Genomic DNA, 20,640 nt, shown 5'->3' on the forward strand with positions numbered 1-20,640 from the left:
GAGTGAGCGATTTTACTTTCTTTAGATTAAATTTTGCCCCATTATTATTCTCCTTTCAGGGATGCCAGTTGAATGTTTGTAAGACCTTCTTATTTTATTGTTTATGCCAGTAATTCTCTCCTTTTGTATTTTTCATCCCTTTCACATTCTATGCTTCTTTCTGGGTAGTATTTTTTCCCCTGGCCCATCTTGCAATAGGTTAATTTTCATTTCATCCATTTTTAATTAGCTGTTAATCCCAACTGTGGGACTACTTTGTTATATTGTATTTTTTCATTTCTAAACTTTCTATTTGGTCCTTTTTCATACTGATGATTTTACTTTTTAAAAATCGGTAGACTTTATTTCTTGTAATTATTTTATTTTATTTTATTTTTTCTTACCCTGACATGAAGCTCATGATTTTAGATTTATCAAAAAATTAAGCCAATAATACAGAATGTTCCATATGTGCTCCTCCCACACACAGTTTCTCCTATTACTAACACTTTGCATTGGTGTGCATGTTTGTTGCAGTTAATGAATCAATATTAATACATGATCACTAACTAAAGTCCCACAGTTTACAGTGAGGTTCACTCTTTGTGTTATACAGTTCTGTGTGTTTTGACACTTGCATAATGTCATGTAGCCACCTTTACAGAATTACAAAGAATAGTTTCACTGTCCTAAAATGCCCCTATGCTTCACCTATTCATCCCTTCACCCACTCCCCCTGAACCGCGGACAACCACTTGATTTTGCTTTTTTGCAATTCAGATGTTGCCAAGGTGATAATATTAAGTGAGGATGCCTTTAATAAGTGATTAGACAATTATGATTTCTTTTTAAAAGTTTCCAATTTCCTGCCAAAATTTGTGAGCTTTTATTTCTTTGAGCATGTTCAGCATGGTGGTTTGACAGTCTGTGTCCTACGTTTTCAATATCTGGAGTCCTTGCTGCTATGATTTTTTTTTTTCTTGGTATTTCTCATTAACATCATCTCTCTTGTATGTCTGGTAATTCTTTCAAATATTTTTTCAAATTTTTTTTATTCTGGTAAAACACACCTAACATAAATTAACCATCTTAATCATTTTAAGTATACCGTTCAGTGGTATTAAATATATTCATGTTATTGTGCAACATCACCATCATCCATCTTTAGAACTCTTTTCATCTTGCAAAACTCACACTCAGTACCTGTTAAATAGTAACTCATCATTGCGCCCTTCCCCCAGCCCCTGGCAACCACCATTCTACTTTCTGTCTCTATGAATTTGACTACTCTCGGTACTTCACATAAGTGAAATCATACAGTATTTGTCTTTTTGTTACTGTATGACTTTTGTCCATCACTTATCATGTCCTCAATGTTCTATTTTATGTATATGTCACATTTTGCATGTGCATTTTATGGTCAGTGGAGACTTGGGTTGCTTCCTTGTTTTAGCTTCTGTGAATAGTGCTGCTGTGAGCATGCTGTAAAGATAGGCATAGCTATATCTCTTGGAGACCTTGCTTTCAATTCTTTTGGGCATATACCCAGAAGTAGAATTGCTGGATCATATAGTAATTCTATTTTTAATTTTGAGTGGAACCACCATCCTGTTTTCCACAGTGGTTGCACCATTTTGTATTTTCTTTTTTTTTTTTTTTTGAGACAGAGTCTCGCTCTGTTGCCCAGGCTAGAGTGCAGTGGCGCAATCTCAGTTCACTGCAACCTCCGCCTCCCGGGTTCATGCCATTCTCCTGCCTCAGCCTTCAGAGTAGCTGGGACTACAGGCACCCACCACCACGCCTGGCTAATTTTTTGTATTTTTAGTAGAGACGGGGTTTCACCGTGTTAGCCAGGATGGTCTCGATCTCCTGACCTCACGATTGGCACGTCTCAACCTCCCAAAGTGCTGGGATTACAGGCGTGAGTTACCGCACCTGTCCGCACCATTTTATATTTTCACTAATACTGCATAAGGGTCCAGATTTCTCCACAGCCTCATCAACATTTGTTATTTTCTGTTTGTTTTAATAGTAGCCATCCTAATGAGTAGGAGGTGGTGCCTGGGTATTTTTTATTATGTGCTTAACATCATGTTTGAGAAGTTGTAGGAATAATTTGAAGATTAGGATAGTGTTATTTTCCTCTGTAAAAATCTTTCATTTGTTTCGTCAGGTACTTTGGTGCTCTACCAACAGAATGTCACGTTAATCTATCTTCAGGGCTAGAGATGTTCTAAGTAACCAAAAGGACTCAAAATTTGGTTGTAGTCCATGCTAACACTGATTTCCTTTTTATTTACTCTTACTTCTCAGGATCAGACCTTTGTGGTTCCTGCCTAAGCAGGGGATTAATTAGCAGGGGACCCAAACTTAGCCATCCCTGGACTCTGACATTTTATCCCCATTTTCATAAGGCTCTCAAAAGTGCAGCTTAGCCTCTGAATCACTAGTCCCATCTCAGATACCCTCATACAAAAGTGACTCCAAATGCATGGTTCATTGCTAGGATGTAAATGCTTCCCCTTGGCCAGGTGTGTGGCTTACACTTGTCATTCCAGCACTTTGGGAGACTGAGGTGGGTGAATCACTTGAGCCCAGGAGTTCAAGACCAGCCTGGGCAACATAGCAAAACTTTATCTCTCCAAAAAAATACAAAAATTAACCAGGCACGGTGGTGCATACCTGTAGCCCAAACTACCTGGGATGCTGAAGCAACAGAATCACTTGAGACCTAGAGGCAGAGGTTGCAGTGAGCCATGATTGAGCCACTGCATTCTAGCCTCGATGACAGAGGGATACCCCGTCTGAAAGCAAAACAAAAACAAAAACAAAACAAAACAAAACAAAAAAGCTCTCTTTTCAAAATTCATGAGAGTTTTGGATTACAGCCCTTATAAAAGAGCCTTCGTACAGCTTTTGGTGGCTTCTCCTTCTACCATCTACATGTGAGGACGCAGTGCACCTTCCCTCCGGAGGATATACAATTAGAGGATATAAAATTAGGCATCATCTTGGAAGCTGAGAGCACCCCTCACTAGACAACCCAAACTGCTTGTTTCTTTATCTTGGATTTCCCAGCTTCCAGAACTGTGAGAATATACATTTCTGATTTTTATAAAGTACTTATTCTGTGGTATTCTGTTATAGTAGCAAAAAACAGACAAAGAAAATTAGTACCGGAGAAGTGAGGCACCAACTCACTGGCAACAAATGCCTAAAACTATGGAAGTAGCTTTGGAACTGGGTAATGGGTAGAGCTGGAACAGTTTTGAAGTGAATGCTGTAAAAAGCCTAGAGTGCTATGAATGGAGCATCCAGGGCGACTGGGGAAGGCTCAGAAGAGGAGAGCTGCAAGGAACTTCCAGGAGATTACTCAAGTGGCCATATGCAGAATGTTGGTAGAAATAAGAACAGGGGGCCGGGCATGGTTGCTCATGCCTATAATCCCGGCACTTTGGGAGGCCAAGGCAAGCAGATCATTTGGGGTCAGGAGTTCGAGACCAGCCTGGCCAACATGGTGAAACCCCCATCTACTAAAAATACAAAAAATTAGCCGGGCGTGGTGGCGGGCCTCTGTAGTCCCAGCTACTCAGGTGGCTGAGGTGGGAGAATCACTTGAGCCCGGGAGGTGGAGCTTGCAGTGAGCCGAGATCGTGCCATCGCACTCTAGCCTGTGTGACAGAGCAAGACTCCATCTCAATAAATAAATAAATAAATAAATATGAACAGGAAAGACCATCCTGAGGAGGTTTCTGATGAAAATAAGAAACAAGGTATTGGACACTAGAGAAAAAGGTCGTCCTTGTTACAAAGTGACAATAATTTAGTAGAATTATGTTGATGTTGCAGGAGTCTGTGGAAGGCAGAACTCAAGAGCAATGAACTAGGGTAGTTAGTGGAAGAAATCTCCAAGCAGCAAAATGTTGAAGGGGCTGTATGTCTTCTCTTAACTGCTTACAGTAGAGTGCAAAGAGAGAAAAAGGATTTAAAGATGGAATTGGTAATTAAAAGGGAAGCAGATGTAAAGATCTAGAAAGCTCTTAGCCTGGCCATGTAAAGAATAAAAAAGTATGGCCTGGCGACCTTTGCTAAGGAGATTAGTAGGGATAGAAGGAAGCCAGACACTATTCATCAAGATAATAGGAGAACAACCTTGAAGGCATTGTGGAGACCTAAAAGGTCACCTGCCCAACATAGGCCTAGAATGCCAGGCCCTTGAGGGCAGAAAGATTTCAAGGGAGGGGCCCAGGGCACCTGTGGGACCTCAGGGCTCACAACCCAGGGGCACCTTGGGACTCCATGTTCCATGTTTCTGTGCAGCATTCCTCAGCTGACCCAGTTGTGTTCACGTGGGCCCAGGTGTGGCTTGAGCCACCGCTCTTGAAGGCTGAACCCATAACCCTTTGCAACGTCTGCGTGGTGCTACCTCCACAAGTGCACAGATACAAGAGCTGTGGAGGCATGGTTTCTCCCACCAGATTTCAAAGGATGTCATGGACAGCCTTGAGGACCAAGCAGAAAGTTGCTGCAGGGTGGGCTCACTGCAGAGAATCTCCACTAGAGCAATGCTTAGTGGACCCAACAGGGGCAGGGCTGTCCCCAAGACCCCAGACTTGTAGAGCTTCCAGTGTGCAGTGCCAGCCTGGGAGTCACAAGTACCCAACTCCAACTGCTGAGAGCTGCATTATGGGCTGCACCCAGCAATACCTTGGGGGTAGGGTCCTGTGGAGCATTGGAAGCCCAACACCCATCCCACTGTATCTAGAAGGCATGACATCGAGTCAGGGAGGATTGTTCTCAGGCCTCAAGATTTAATGTTGTGGTTGGGTGCGGTGGCTCATGCCTATAATCCCATCACATTGGGAGACTGAGGCAGGTGGATCACCTGAGGTCAGGAGTTTGACAGCAGCCTGGCCAACATGGTAAAACCCTGTCTCTACTAAAGATACAAAAAATTGTAATTTTTGTAGAGATGGGTGTCTCGTCACATTGCCCAAGTTGGTCTCAAACTCCTGGGCTCAAGTGGTCCTCCCACCTCAGCCTCCCAAAGTGTTGGGATTACAGGTGTGAGCCACTGAGCTTAGCCTATATTCCTTTTTATATTCTTAGAACTGAGGCCTTATTGTTAGTGCCTGATGTGCTTTTTAGGAACTCACTAAATATTAGTTGATGAATGCGTTCTTAGTAGGGGGTCATTCCTGATCTGGGGAAAGGTGATAGAAGAACGCTCAACATTACACAATATCAAAATCAAGTTTGTTTAGTGCAGCAAACGTAGAGTTTCAGGGGCATGGCCAGGGTCAAGAAGCAAAATAACTGGAAGAAATACCCATATAGGAAAAAGGAAAACAACAAATGAAATGAAATGTTTGCCAATGAAAGCAAACAGACAGGAAGAAGGCGTAGGCTGTAAGATAGTAAGGCAGGGATAACATTGGTTGACCTTCAAATTTCAATGACAGGTTTTTGTTGCTTATGATTTTTAAAAATGCTATGTAATCATTGTTACAATATTGTTACCTATGAGATAAATTAGACAGTTAAGAAAAACACTCGTTGTTTCCAGGACACACATCATTCATCTGAGAATGCATATTAGATTTACTAGTGCCTGTATGGCATGAACTTTGGGAGTCAACTTGAAATTTTGCCCCTGACTTGGCCTCTAAATAATTGTGAGCAGAGTGTTTAACTCTCTGAGCTTCATTTCTCCCCTCCAAAGGGAGATGACATAGCTTCTCTTCAGGGCTGTTGGTGAAGGTTCCACAAGATGAGATACTGCCGGTCAGTGCCTGGCATGAGCAGGTGCTCAGTGCACATACACCGTGTCCATTCTCATGATCCCGAGCCATGAGCTCAGCAATGAGTTGAGCCGGCTGCCACCATTCTTGGATAGTAGACAGCACAACGCCTTCCAGACAAAGGTATGTAACATATTTATTGATTGACCTTCTGCTGGCAAGGATGAAAACACAAAATAACATATTTATTGAATATTTATTTCTTCTTGGGGATTAAAGAAAATAAAGGTGATAATTTCTCTGCTTCCGTTCCCAGGGCCTATGCACTTGGGGCCAGGGCCGTAGTCTTCAGACTGACTCCCACTTTCCTCACGCACTCCCTGCCAGCCTGTACTCTGCCTCTCCGTGAGTACCCACTCATTATTCATTCATTATCTTAATTACTTATTAAATTTTACGTTCATTATTTCATTCACTATTGATTAATTAATTATTCCAAACCTCCTGATGTTATTTTCTTCATTGGGCTAAGTGTTTCCTTATTGGTGCCTAGTGCCTTGAATAAACTAATACAATTTGTCTTACAGAAAATCACCTAACGTTTTTCGTTTTCTTTTTCTTTTCTGAGACGGAGTCTTCAATCTGTCGCCAGGCTGGTGTCCAGTGGCGCGATCTCAGCTCACTGCAACCTCTGCCTCTTGGGTTCAAGTGATTCTCCTGCCTCAGCCTCCCAAGTAGCTGAGACTACAGGTGTGTGCCACCACACCCAGCTAATTTTTGTATTTTTAGTAGCGATGGGGTTTCACCATGTTAGCCAAGATGGTCTTGATCTCTTGATCTTGTGATCCGGCTGCCTTGGTCTCCCAAAGTGCTAAGATTACAGGCGTGAGTCACTATGCTCCGCCCTGTTTCTCTTTTCTTTTCTTTTCTTTTTTTGAGACAGAGTCTCCCTCTGTTGCCAGGCTGGAGTGCAGTGGCTCGATCTCGGCTCACTGCAACCTCCGCCTCCCAGGTTCAAGCAATTCTCCTGCCTCAGCCTCCCAAGTAGCTGGGTCTACAAGTGGGCACCACTACACCCAGCTAATTTTTGTATTTTTAGTAGTGATGGGGTTTCACCATGTTGGCCAGGATAGTCTCGATCTCTTGACCTCATGATCTGCCCGCATCAGCCTCCCAAAGTGCTGGGATTACAGGGGTGAGCCTGTAAAAAACCCCGCCCGACAGGGCCATGTTTTCCTTAATAAAAACAACTACCTCCCATCTCATTGCAAAGAGGGGGCCTGTTCTCTGTCTTTGGTAAATGGAAGAAATTTAATCCACTCTGGTGATGGGGAATAGCTGTTATAGTTATATAAATAGGGGTGGCCTTGCTGTGAGTAAAGTGTCAGACTCTGACTGGTGAGATTAAAGATAATGGTCCCAGATGAATTGCAGAAGGGTTATTTTAGATTTTATGTCCGCTAAAATCACGGAATGATGCTGCTACAGGATACTTAATGCCACACCCCCCTCCAGCGTGCAGAGACCCAAGCAGTTTCTCTCCAGGCACTTCTCTTAAGCCTGGAAACCCCTCCCTTTCTTCTGCCTGCCTGCCCCCTTTCATCCAGAAATCTTTTTGAGGCTTGGGCCCTTCACTGACGAAACTCTGAGAGCTCCCTTTGACCAAGATAACATCAAGAAGGAAGGAGAATTATCTGAATAAGTTAAAAGGTAACTAGCCGTAGAGTACTCTAACTGAAGTTCCTGTGCGATGCTAAAAACAAAAGAAGATCCAATTAAAGCTGATGAGCATATTGGCTCACAACATATTGATTGATATCCCAGATAGCAAAAGAATTAACAAAAGAACATTTGGAAATGTATACTCAGATTTAATAAACGTCCGATAGGAGGAAAATAAGATTACCTTTTTTTTTTTTTTTTTTTTTTGAGACAGAGTCTCGCTCTCTTGCCCTGGCTGGTGTGCGGTGGCATGATCTCGGCTCACTGCAACCTCCACCTCCCAGGTTCAAGTGATTCTCCTGCCTCAGTCTCCTGAGTAACTGGGACTACAGGCATGTGCTAGCACGCCTGGCTAATTTTTGTATTTTTAGTAGAGATGGGGTTTCACCATGTTGGCCAGGCTGGTCTCAACCTACTGGGCCTCAAGTGATCCACTCACAGCTTGACCTCCCAAAGTGCTGGGATTACGGGCGTGAGCCACCATGCCTGGCCTTAAAATTTTTGTCATGTCAAAGTTCAATGTTCAAAAGGCTAAAAACATGACTTACATACGAACACTAGTTGAGAGATTCAACAGGACATTAAAGCTGTTTCAAAGTAGAATTCAAGAATATATTTAGTCAGGAAAGGCATGCTGAAATGACTTAGCTAAGAGTATTAGTTACTTGGGTTGCCATAACAAAGTACTGTAGTGAGGGATTTAAACAAGATACATTTATTTTCTCATAGTTCTAGAGGCTGAAAGTCTGAGATCATGGTGTTGGCAGAGTTGGTTCTTTCTGGTACTTCCTTCCTTGGCTTACTGATGTCCACCTTTTCCCTTTTTTTATTGTTTCTGTTTTTTTTTTTTTTTTTTTTTTTTGAGACAGAGTCTTGCCCTGTCACCCAGGCTGGAGTGCAGTGGTGCAGTCATAGCTCACTGCAGCCTCCACCTCCCAGGCTCAAGCGATCCTCCCACCTCAGTCTCTGGGGTAGCTGGGACTACAGGTGTACACCACCATGCCTGGGTAACTTTTTATTTTAAAGTTTTTTTAAAGACAGGGTCTCAATATGCTGCCTCAACTGTTCTTGAACTCGTGGGCTCAAGCAATCCTCCCAAAGTGCTGGGATTACAGGCATGAGCCACAGCACCTGGCCTCCCTTTTGTCTTCACGTGGTCTTCCCTCTGTGTGTGTCTGTGTCCTGATCTCTTCTTACGAGGACAGCAGTCATACTGGATTAGGGCCCATCCTAATGACCCCATTTTAACTTAATCACCTCTTCAAAGGCCCTATTTCCAAATGCATTCTGAGGAAGTAAGGTTTAGCACTTGAACATATGAATTGTTTTTAGCAGGAGATGGTCACTGTCCAAAATTGGTTAATGTCCTAAACAAGGCAAGAAAACTGTAAGCTTTGGGGTAACTTTCTTTACCAGAGAAAAATTGTTTTCTAATCTACTCTTGCAGTGAGCTGAGTCGCACAACAGCACTCCAAAAATATAAAATTAAGAATCTAGGCCAGGCATGGTGACTCTCGCCTGTAATCCCAGCACTTTGGGAGGCCAAGGCAGGCGGATCACTTCAGATCAGTAGTTTCAGACCAGCCTGACCAATATGGTGAAACTTTGTCTCTACTAAAAATAAAATAATTAGCCAGGCATGGTGGCGGGCACCTGTAATCCCAGCTATGCAGGAGGCTGAGGCATGAGACTCTTGAACCCGGGAGGCAAAGGTTGCAGTGAGCCAAGATCACACCACTGCCCTCCAGCCAGGGTGACAGGGCGCAAGACTCCAATTCAAAAAAAAGAAAAAGATTCTGTCTTTTATGACAATAGATCTAACTGAGCCTCAGCTTTCTTAGCTATTAACACTGTGCTGACTGAAAGCGATCTTTGTCTGACCTTGATGTTGGCTGGACATGCTCCAGTGCTAAGTCATTTCCAGATTCCCCAAATTATGTCAGATTGATAATGTACTAGCACTTTTCTCTATGGTATACATAGGGGAAATACTCTGTCACCCATCTTTGGAAAAATTCAATCATATCCTTCGTGTTTCCCCTTAATCGTAATAGCTTTCTTCTTATTATTATAAAGATAATATATTTTGTTATTAAACAAACAGGAAATCTTATCCCTTTCCCCACTGTAAACAAGAGAGCTATGAATAAAATTCTACACAGTTCTCTGCACAAGTAGATGGTGATTGTCTTAACAATTTTTTCTTTTCTTTTTTTTTTTTTTTGAGACAGGGTCTCACTCTGTCACCCAAGCTACAGTGCAATGGTGTGATCTCAGCTCACTGCAACATCCGCCTCCTGGGTTCAAGCGATTCTCCCGCCTCAGCCTCCCAGTAGCTGGGAGTGCAGGTATGCACCACTATGCCCGGCTAATTTTTGTATTTTTAGTAAAGACAGGGATTCACCATGTTGGCCAGGCTGGTCTCGAACTCCTGGCCTCAAGTGATCCACCTGCCTCGGCCTCCCACAGTGCTGGGATTACAGGCATGAGCCACTGCGCCCAGCCTTCTTAGCAAATTTTTCTAGAAATGAAATCATTGGGTAAAGCCGCATGTATGTTTAAATTTTTAACAGATGCTGTCAGGTTGCACTACAGAAAGGCTGTTTCTGATTTTCCTGTCACACACGGTGTATTCCAATGCCTGCTTGTTTTCCCATATCCCAGGCAACACTAGTTGTTTTGTGCTTTGTTTCTTAAACCAATTTTAAAAAAATTGTTGCTAATCTAATGAGTGAATTTTTGTTTCTATTTCTTCGATTATTGGTAAAGTTGTTTATCTTTTCCATATGTTTTATAAGCTTTTAAATTTCTTTCGTGAATTCATTAATAGTATTATTTACCTGTCTTTTCTTATTGAGTCACAAGAGCCCTTTCTTTTTTAAAATTTAGAGATGGTCTCTCCATGTTGCCAAGGCTGGTCTTGAACCCGGGATCAAGCAATCCACTGGTCTTCGCCTCCCAAAGTGCTGGGATTACAAGCATCAGCCATCACACCTGGCCCACAACAGCTCTTTCTGTAGTAAGCATTGTAGTTTGGATATTAACCATTTCAACTGGATATTCTGCAAATATTTTCCCCTGCTTTTCCTTTGATCAACTGACTGTTTTATTTATTTATTTATTTATTTATTTATTTATTTATTTATTCATTCATTATTTGGGTGAATTTTTGCCATATACAAGCCTTATATGTTATATGTAGTAATCTTTTAAAATATAATTTATGATCCTAATACAGGCTAAAATAATTACATATTTTTAAAATAATTTCTTAAAAGATAGGGACTGATAGTACATCCTTATCTACATTCTGGAAGTCAAATAATTATTAAACAGCAACAAATTTAGATTTGCAAAGAAAAATCAATTACATTGTAATGAACAATGGTGAGCTAAGAAAAAAGAGTGACCCTACCAGAGTAATTTCTGAGAAAGTATTTAGAAGAGAAGTTAAAAAAATCTATGTGCTGCAGTGGGTGGTGGAAGCAACAGTTTTCATTCATTCTGGATTTTTCTGTGAGTGTAACTGATGTTTAAACAGTTGAAGTCCCTGGAAAAAGAAGGGCTCTGGAAAGTAGACTAATGCTGTTTAAAAATTCATGAAGCTCTTTGATAGTACAGCATGGTTGGGGAAATGCCAGGACTTGAGACGTAGCCACAAGAACAAAGCTAAAGTATTTTATGTCCGAAATGAAATAAAAATTTAAAAGGATAATTTCAGCAACTTTACAGCTATTTTCCAAGAGATCTCTTACAACCACAGATCTGCAGCTGTGACCAGAAATAATCTTAGTTCCCCCAGCACGGGATGAGAAGACAAAGACAATCCTGAGTTGATACAAATCCGAGTCTATAGCCAAGGATAATTTAAGAGGAACTCAAGTTGCTATAAAAGGTTAGCAATCCGCCTTTGAAAGAATGTGGCATACAGTATGAGTTTGAAGTCTTAAAAAAAAAAATCAGCAGAACTGAAAACATAAAATACATTTTCACTGTTGTTATCATATTCTCCAAAGCCAAGTGCAAATTCTGCAGGCATCTCAAATGTCAGGTGTTCAAACACAGCCTCTGCCTCCCTCCCAAACCTCCCCCAAGGTCTTATTTTGTTCCAGCTTCACCTGTCCCGATATCCAAGCTAGAAAGCCTCCATATCTGGGATTCCTCCCTCCTTTTCTCCTTGCCTTACGTCATTTCTTCCAAGGAACTTTCCCAACCCCTGGTAAAAGTCATTTCTTCAACTGAGCTTCTAAAAGGGAGGTGCTTTAAATGGGCGTGACTGAGCTTATCGTGACTGTTTTGTATTTCTCAGTGCATGTACATGCCCGGCACATAATGGGTGCTCGCAATGATTTCTTGGGTTGAAGTTAAATCCAGGAAGGCCAGTCACTCACATGATGCATTTCTGTAGCCAAAATTAGTCTGGCTGCTGTTTTATCATCGCTACTCCTTAATCCCTGCAGATTCCATTGCTATAATTTTTTATGATGACTGTACTCGGGACCAGGATTCACGGGGTTTTTTGCAGCTGTTGGTAACTGCCTACAGAATTCTAGACTGTATCCCCAGGCTTGAATTAGTCTCTGTAAATTAATACGCCACTGTAATCACTGTTTATTACCAAAATCAAAGAGCCAGCTTGGATGCAAGGCATATTGTACCCTTTGGAAAAAATATTTCCGAAAGCCACTCATGCATCTGTAAGTGGCAAAACGAAAACGTATATTGCTTTTTTAAAGAGAGATTTCTTCTTCTTAGTCTATTTGCAGAAGTAGCTTTCACATTATTTCACAAAGTGCATTTCAAATGCTTCTGTGCTGCACAGACTGAAATCATGTCACTTGAGATAAGTTTGAAAATAATCTGCTTGGGCTAGGAGGCTATAGCTGTCCGTTAGCTCTCAAGAAAACGTGTCTAACTCAATGATCACAGCCAAATAGTCAGACTTGTGGTCAGGTGGATGGTAAGCTGATCTTACAGTCATGGTTACGGAAAAAATGAATAGACAGGTGGTCATGACAGATCCACAACCCAGTTCACACAGCTTCTGAGGGACGGGGACTTGATCCTAGCCACTATATTATTCCAGAATATTACCCACGAAGGGCCCTTGGAGCAGTTTAATGTTTTAGAACATTATGCAAAAAAACCCCTTTCAAACAGAGGCTGTTCTGTGTTTGTTTCCCTGGGGATGGACTTGATTAGGCAACGGGAGACAAAGGAGTGTCCTGGTTTTGGGCACAGACAAAATACTTGAGTAAAACAGCCAGAAGCAGAATAGGCTTTTATTGCCCCAAGGCTACGAGAAGCTCCAGCTCCAAGAGGCGTTGAGAGGTCAAGGGTCTGGCAGCGGGGAGGAAGGATGTTGGGAGGCTCTGCTGAAGGACTGAGATGCCGCCCACACCCAGGAGCAGCCAGGGAGGACTCTGCTCACTGCAGCCTGTATTCCCAGTACCCCTCCAGCCCAGCCTGCCAGCCACGTGGCCACAGGCTACCTGGCGCACCTTCAGGCATAGCTGAGTACCGGACCATCTTGCCCCACGTGTACATCCCTCTTATCCCCAGCCCTCCAGTCAGGCCGCCAAATACCCGTAAGCACGGGGGAAAGAAGCTGGGGCTTTGAAAATGAAAGTCCCCACCTCCTGCCACCCTGTACTGTTAGCTCACTGGAAGAAGGGCCTGAATGGAGCCAGCCCAGGTCTCCACCCTCAGGTGGTCAGTTACTCTCTGCTGAAGAAATATTGGATGGAAGCAGAAGAGTGAAGGAGGGAAAGGAAGTCAGCTGGCTGGCCAGGTTGCAAATACTTAAGAGCACCTGCTAGATCTTAAGTATTCTTTTAGATGCTGGGAATAGCATGGGGAGTTTCTGCCCCGAAGAGAAGAGAGACAGGAAGGCCGGCAAATAGGCAGGCAGGGTCAAGTTCAGGCTTCAAAATAACAAGCAATGGGTCTATCCAGGTGATAGAATACTACTCAGCCGTACAAAGTGGAATGCTGACGCTCGGATTAACCTTGGAAACATTAAACCAAATGAAATAAGCCAGACACAAAAAGCCACATATTGTATGCTTCCTTTATGTGATATATTCAGAAGAGAGAAATCCATAGAGACAGAAAGTAGGCGAATGGTTGTCAGAGGCTGGGGAAAGGGGGAATGGGAAGAAGCTAAGTAAGTCTTACTTTAGAAAATGTTTTGGAACTAGATAGAGATGGTGGTTGTGTAACACTGTGAATGTACTGAATATCATAAAATTGTGAATGTACTGAATGAATATCACCAAATTGTACACTTTTTTTTTTTTTTTTTTTTTGAGATGGAGTCTCACTCTGTTGCCCAGGCCGGAGTGCAGTGGTGCAATCCTGGTTCACTGCAGCTTCCACCTCCAGGGTTCAAGTGATTCTCCTGCCTTAGTCTCCTGAGTAGCTGGGACTGCAGGCACGTGCCACCAGGCCTGGCTAATTTTTGTATTTTTACTAGAGACAAGGTTTCATTCACCATTTTGGCCAGGCTGGTCTTGAACTCCTGACCTCAGGTAATTCACCCACCTCAGCCTCCCAAAGTGCTGGGATTACAGGTGTGAGCCACTGCGCCCAGAAGAATTGGACACTTTTAAGGTGTACGAATTTAAGTGTACATTTTAAGTGGTTAAAATGGCACATTTTATTATTTTACTATAACACAAGTGCTCAAAGCTTATATATATGGATTGAATCTTCAGCATTTAATGCAAACCATATAAAGCTTTGATGGGCAACTGCAAACGTTTTATTTTGAATAAACAGAAACAGCTTCCTTCTCCAAAAAAATAAAATAAAATAAAGTAAGTGCTGAACTAATACTTGTTGCCCAGGGGGAAGTTCTCAGACTGCTTCAGCTCCACTCCAAGAGCAGGTGGAGAAAGAGCGTTCTGTCCTCAACACTCCTCGAGATGCCCGGGAGAAGACGCATGGAGATGTGAGGGGAGGTTCACATAGGTGATCCCATGGGGACCAGGCAAAATCTGGTGGTTGAAACAGGTACACAGGCAACTGTGAGGTTGGGGAGCGGCAACATGGTTTTCAAAGTGTGCTTTTCATACCAGCAGCATGAATATTACCAGGGACTTAAAAATACACATTCTTAGTCCTTTGAAATGCACATTCTCGGCCAGAGCGGTGGCTCCTGCCTGTAATCCCAGCACTTTGGGAGGCTGAGGCGGGCAGATCACCTGAGGTCAAGAGTTTGAGACCAGCCTGACCAACACGGAGAAACTCCATCTCTACTAAAAATACAAAAAATGAATTAGCCGGGTGTGGTGGTGCCTGCCTGTAATCCCAGCTACTCGGGAGGCTGAGGCAGGAGAATCGCTTGAACCCAGGAGGCGGAGATTGGGGTGAGCCGAGATCATGCCATTGCACTCCAGCCTGGGCAACGAGAACAAAACTCCGTCTCAAATAAAAAAGAAAGAAAGAAAGAAATGCACATTCTCAGGCTCTATCTACTCCAGCTTGACTGGGATACAGTTACTCCTGAGTTCAAAATTCTGAGGGTTGTCTGGGTGTGGTGGCTCATGCCTGTAATCCCATAACTTTGGGAGGCCAAGGTGGGCAGATCACCTGAGGTCAGGAGTTCAAGACCAGCCTGGCCAACATGGCGAAACCCTATCTCTACTGGAAATACAAAAAAATTAGCTGGGCATAGTGGTGCACGCCTGTAATCCCAGCTGCTTGGGACACTGAGGCAGGAGAATCACTTGATTCCAGGAGGTGGAGGTTGCAGTGAGCCAAGATAGCGCCATTGCACTCCAGCCTTGGCATCAAGAGTGAAACTCCGTCTCAAAATAAAAAAATAAAAATTCTGGGGTGTGGGGCCCAGCCCACTGTGTTTCAACAAACCCTTGCAGTGATTTTGATGCGTGCGGAGGCTGGAGAAGTCCTGGGTGGGAGAATTCCTGGTGTGAGCTGGGGTTGGAGCTGGAAGCCATGTTCCGGGGTCTGAGGTAGCTGTGTACACCTGGGGGAGGCCCTGCTGGACCCACTGACTCCCCGCATGGAGTGAGCCCTGCTCAGCCCACTGCCAGCATCAGGCACTGCCCTGAGTAGCAGGCAGCAGAGCCTCTCCCCGTCTCCCGCGTGGCCAGGGGCGCTCTGGTTTTCTCCCAGTTTCTTCTCCCACCTCCCCACCTCCTTTTAATCTGAGGGAACGGCTTCCTGTTCCCTTTTCTCATTTCCCTTTATTTCCTTACTTCTGCATTATCCTCAGACCACGAAACTAGTGGCCTGAAGGGAAGCAGAAAGATTCGTGGTCCATCCTCCTTGAGATAATGATGAACAGCCTAGAGTACGACACTTCCTCCTCCAAAAAAATAATAATAACACTGGCCCTGGGGGTCCCACACCCACCACGCCCCATCTCCAGACCCTTTACTAATGAGCATCTCATCTAGCATCCTTTATTTATTTATTTATTTATTTTTGAGACAGAGTCTCCCTCTCGCAGGCTGGAGTGCAGTCATGCAATCACCTTTCCCCGCAGTGGGCTCAGGCGATCCTCCCACCTCAGCCTCCTGAGTAGCTGGGACCACAGGTGTGTGCCACCATGCCCGGCTAATTATTGTTTAATTTTTCTAGAGATGGGGTCTGGCTGTATTCCCCAGGCTGGTCTTAGACTCCTGGGTTCAAGTGATCCTCCCACCTTGACCTCCCAAAGTTGTGGAATTATGGGCATGAGCCACCGCACCCAGCCTAGCATTTTTAAAATGCAATTTAAAAAGGCACAGAGATGGTGGGGGGAGTTAAAAGTAAGTAATATATAAGTAAAAATAAGCATAAATAAATAAGTTTGCAAATAAACCTACCTCTGAACTCATTTGACAAATCTCTCCCAACAGCAACCCAATGAAAGCCAGCAATAAAGAGATGAATACATAAGTACCAGGGTTCTTTTTGGCCATTTAGACCTGCAGGAAAGGGGACTCAGAAGCTGCTACTTAAGGCCAGATGCCTCTGTTTGACCCTTGCTGTGTACTTTGGCAAAGGTGGGATAATGGAACTCACCCCAGAATACAGTGGGCCCCGCCTCGAAGAGCGAAGACAGACATAATGTCCAAGTTCATCTGGGGCTTCACAGAGATGACAACTTTCAGGAAAGGAGATAGAGCAGCGTCCTTCAAGTTACAGGAACCACCAAAACATGTCATTTTAATCTGATTTGGGGGTGTCTTTTATCACTGGGAGGGTGAAAGAGGAGGATGCGGGAGGAAGGCCTGGGGCTCAGCTGGGCTTCGTTCCCAGCACCCACTCAGCTTCACTCTGCCCCTGCCAGGGGAGAGACACAGAAGTGGGAGCCTCCCTCCTCCTGAGGGAGGCAGATGTGAGCAAAAGCACAGACAGCCCCCCAACATCTGATGGGGCCCCCAGGCCCTCCAATGGCTACCTGAGCCACTATTTCCCTATCTAAGTGTCAGTTCCCTTGGACTGGGGTCCCAACTTTCAATGGCACTTGGTTCAGTCATCTGGTTTTTATCATAAACAAGGAGGGGAAGAAGTGGGATGGGGAAATATTCTTTTATTTAAGGCGCTATAAATTCAACCTCTTTCCCCTCATCTTTCTCAAATTCTTATGATACAGATGTTTTCTGCATGATTATCTGCTCAAATCTTGACGGGAACCTCTGTGTGTAGGAACAGATGCTTTTAATGACTTTGGCCTCAAAGAAGATGGGGCCAAGGCAGAATTCTTCATTTGCTTCATTTGCAGCAAAACCAATAGCACATTCACAATTTGGGGCACGGAAGTTAGGAGTTTTAAGTTTGTGGTGGGCAACCAAGGGGAAAATGAGGCAGCCACTGACACTCTGTTCAGGTAATATTGACACCAAGGCTGAAGCCTTCAAACAGGTGTGTTCCTCGTCATTCGGTGGACACTGACTAAACACTTGCCATGTGCCAGGCACTGTGCACAGAGGTGCAGTGGTAAATTAGACTTGGGTCCTAGACTCCGGGGGCTGAAGTGGGGGCCCAGATAGGTGAAGACGCAGTGAAATAACCACAAAGGGGAAACCCCCGTCTGTCTCATATTTTCTCTTGGGTGCATCCATGCATTATTCAATACTTATGGCCCCAGGCACTGCGTGACAGTCCAGCCAGGGTGGGGGAGACCAATAGGCAAGAACAACGGGATGTGAGAGGCGGGGAACGTGATGGGGTACACAGAGTACCCCAGGGGCTAGGGAGGGGGGCTTTGATAGAGCAATATTTTATTAGTTTTTTGGTTGTTTGTTTTTTTTTTTAGATGGAGTTTTGCTCTGTCACGCAGGCTAGAGTCCAGTGGCATCATCTCGACTCACTGCAACCTCCTCTTCCCGGGCTCAAGCTATTCTCCTGCCTCAGCCTCCCTAGTAGCTGGGATTACAGGTGTGCACCAGCACATCTGGCTAATTTTTGCATTTTTAGTAGAGACAAGGTTTTGCCATGTTGAGCAGTCTAGTCTCAAACTCCTGACCTCAGGTGATCCGCCGGTCTGAGCCTCCCAAAGTGCTGGGATTATAGGCATGAGCCACCATGCCCAACCCAGTGTTTTATTAGGATTCAAACCACTTAGGGCTTAGCCTTTTGACAGAAAGGAAACTGATTAAATTGTTACCTCCCTTTTTCTCCCCTAAGGGAGTTCAATCTTTGCCTGCTCAGCTTCTACTCTGCTCTCCTCTCCTTTACTTATTTATTAGAGGCAGGGCCTCGCTCTGTTGCCGAGGATGGAGTGCAGTGGCACCGTCACAGCTCACTGCAGCCTCTAACTCCTGGGCTCAATCAGTCCTCCCACCTCAGCCTCCCAAGTAGCTGGGACTACAGACATGCACCACCACACCCAGCTAATTTTTTTTTCTATTTTTCGCAGAAACAGGGTCTCACTATGTTGCCCAAGCTGATCACAGGCTCTCAAAGTGTTGGGATTATGGGTTTGAGCCACCATGTCTGACCTCTCCTCTACTTTAAATAAAGAACTGCCTTTTCCACCCAGTTTGTGGACTTTTTGTGACACAGAATGTGAGAAAAGATAAAGATGAGAGGACAGGAGAGGTGAATGGAAATGAAGGACTGGGTGACCTGACCATCTGAGTGACAGCAGACGCACCAAAAAAAAAAAAAAAAAAAAACCAGAAAAAGGCTAAGTAGAGCTACTCAGTGCAGAGAGTGTGGGAGATGTAGAGACAAGGGAAAATATTGCCCCACTGGCTGTTGGATTGGTGGAAGCATGGCCTCACAGTGAGAACCCCAGAGTAGTTTCAGAGGAGAGAGAATCGGAAAGAAAAGGAAAAGGCATTTGAAGAGAGGCTGGGTCAGTGGTTTTCAAGATGTGTTGAAGATTTTGTGTCCCTGGGACCCTTCAGGGCACCTGCATGCCTGCAGGTATTTTCACCATGACAGGAAGCTATTATCTGCCTTTTTTACTCCCTCCCTCATGACCATACAGTGGAGTGTACTGGAAGCCATCCGATGTGTGATGTTGCCACTGGCGGAGTACAGAAGCAGCTCTGAGAACCCAGCTGTCTTCTATTAAGCCAGACATTAAAAAGATTTGCAAAAATGTAAAACAATTCTACTCTTCCTGTTAAAAGTTTTTTAAATACAGCCTTTTTAAAATAAAAATGTGTTACTTAACAAATGGATTTATTGTTTTTAAAGTGAATTAATAAAGATAATTTTTAAATTCTCAGCTCTAATTTCTAACAGAGTGTATTAGTCTGTTTTCACACTGCTGATAAAGACATAACCAAAACTAGGTAATTTATAAAGAAAAAGGTTTAATGGGCTCACAGTTCCACGTGGCGGAGGAGGTCTCACAATCGTGGCAGAAGGAAGGCATGTCTCCCACGGCAGCAGGTAAGAGAGAACGAGAGCCAAGTGAAAGGGGAAAGCCCTTATAAAACCATCAGCTCTCATGAGACTTATCACTACCATGAGAACAGTATGGGAGGAACTGCCCCCATGATTCAATTCTCTCCCACCGGATCCCTCCCATAATTCCAAAATGCGGGAATTATGGGAGCTACAATTCAAGATGAGATTTGGGTGGGGACACAGCCAAACCATATTGTAAAGTAAATAGCATTAGATGGAAGGCACATACACAAAAACTCTCGAGTTCCTCGATTGTATTTGATTTGATTTTTGGGAGTCTAGTCTTATTTATTGGTTACTCAAAAGAATCCTATTTTTGGCTGGACTCAGAAGTTGAAGCTCACAGAGCGGACAGTGTGCATCTCTCGGCAATCTGCTCCTGGAGTTTCTCTTTGGCCTCCTTCATTCTCTTGGCAAAAAGTTCAGTGTATTTTGCAGCCTCTTCCTCATTTTTCCTAGTACACTGTTTCTTCAGAGCAATACACCAGCATTTGTGTTGCAAGACAAATGGAGTAACAAGCAGCTGAATCTTGGGTGATTTGGTCCCAGATTTTTTGCCTTCTTTAAAGGGCTTTCTTAACAACAGATTGGTGGACATCATCTTCTTTAGAGAGACTGAAAAGTTTGTGGATTCTGCTAACTCTTTTGGGTCCCAAGCGATGATGCTCAACAGTATCAGTCAGTCCAGGAATATCCTTCTATCCTTTTTTTTTTTTTTTTTTACAATAACAAAGTTTAAAAAGCTCGGATTAGCATCCACAGTGCAGCCACAAACAACTTCGTGCTTCTTGCCCCACTTCTCCTTGGTCTGTAACAGGAATACCCCTTGCTCAGTAGCACACAGACCCAGCCATGAGTCAAGACACCCCGCTTCACGGGAAAGCTTGTTTGTTGTTCCTGTCACTGATTCCCATCACAGAGCCTTTCCATTCTTCACCCAGAGCATCAGCAGCAACTTCTGTGGCTGTATGCTTCTCATAAAAACACAAAGTTTGCATTCCTCGTCCACTTCAAGGAGCTTCTGGCAGCCGACAGCTAGAAAGGAGACATTCAGCCTCATCTTGAAGCGGTGATTGCCTCTGAGGTGCCTGGAAAAAGAGCCCTCAATAATTGTAAAGAGTGAGACCAAAACGTTTGAGAATTTCTGGTGTAGGTTATAAAATTGGACCCCTTTTTTGTGCTTTTTGAGGGATTCACATAAAAGCTGGGCCATGTGGGCTCTTCATTCTTTGGGATCAACCGTAAGAACCCAAAAGGGGAAAAACAGGCACAAATGTTATCCATTATTATTATTATTATTATATGGACAGTAATCAGAAAA

General features: G+C 43.8%; 1 pseudogene; it reads right to left on the reverse strand.

Moving 5' to 3' along the window:
* Positions 1-19,629: 19,629 nt before the first annotated feature.
* LOC103241139 (small ribosomal subunit protein eS6-like) lies at positions 19,630-20,379 on the reverse strand (annotated as a pseudogene).
* Between the last annotated feature and the right edge of the window lie 261 nt (positions 20,380-20,640).

Source organism: Chlorocebus sabaeus, chromosome 14 (genome assembly GCF_047675955.1).
Source record: "Chlorocebus sabaeus isolate Y175 chromosome 14, mChlSab1.0.hap1, whole genome shotgun sequence".
NCBI classification, from domain to species: domain Eukaryota; kingdom Metazoa; phylum Chordata; class Mammalia; order Primates; family Cercopithecidae; genus Chlorocebus; species Chlorocebus sabaeus.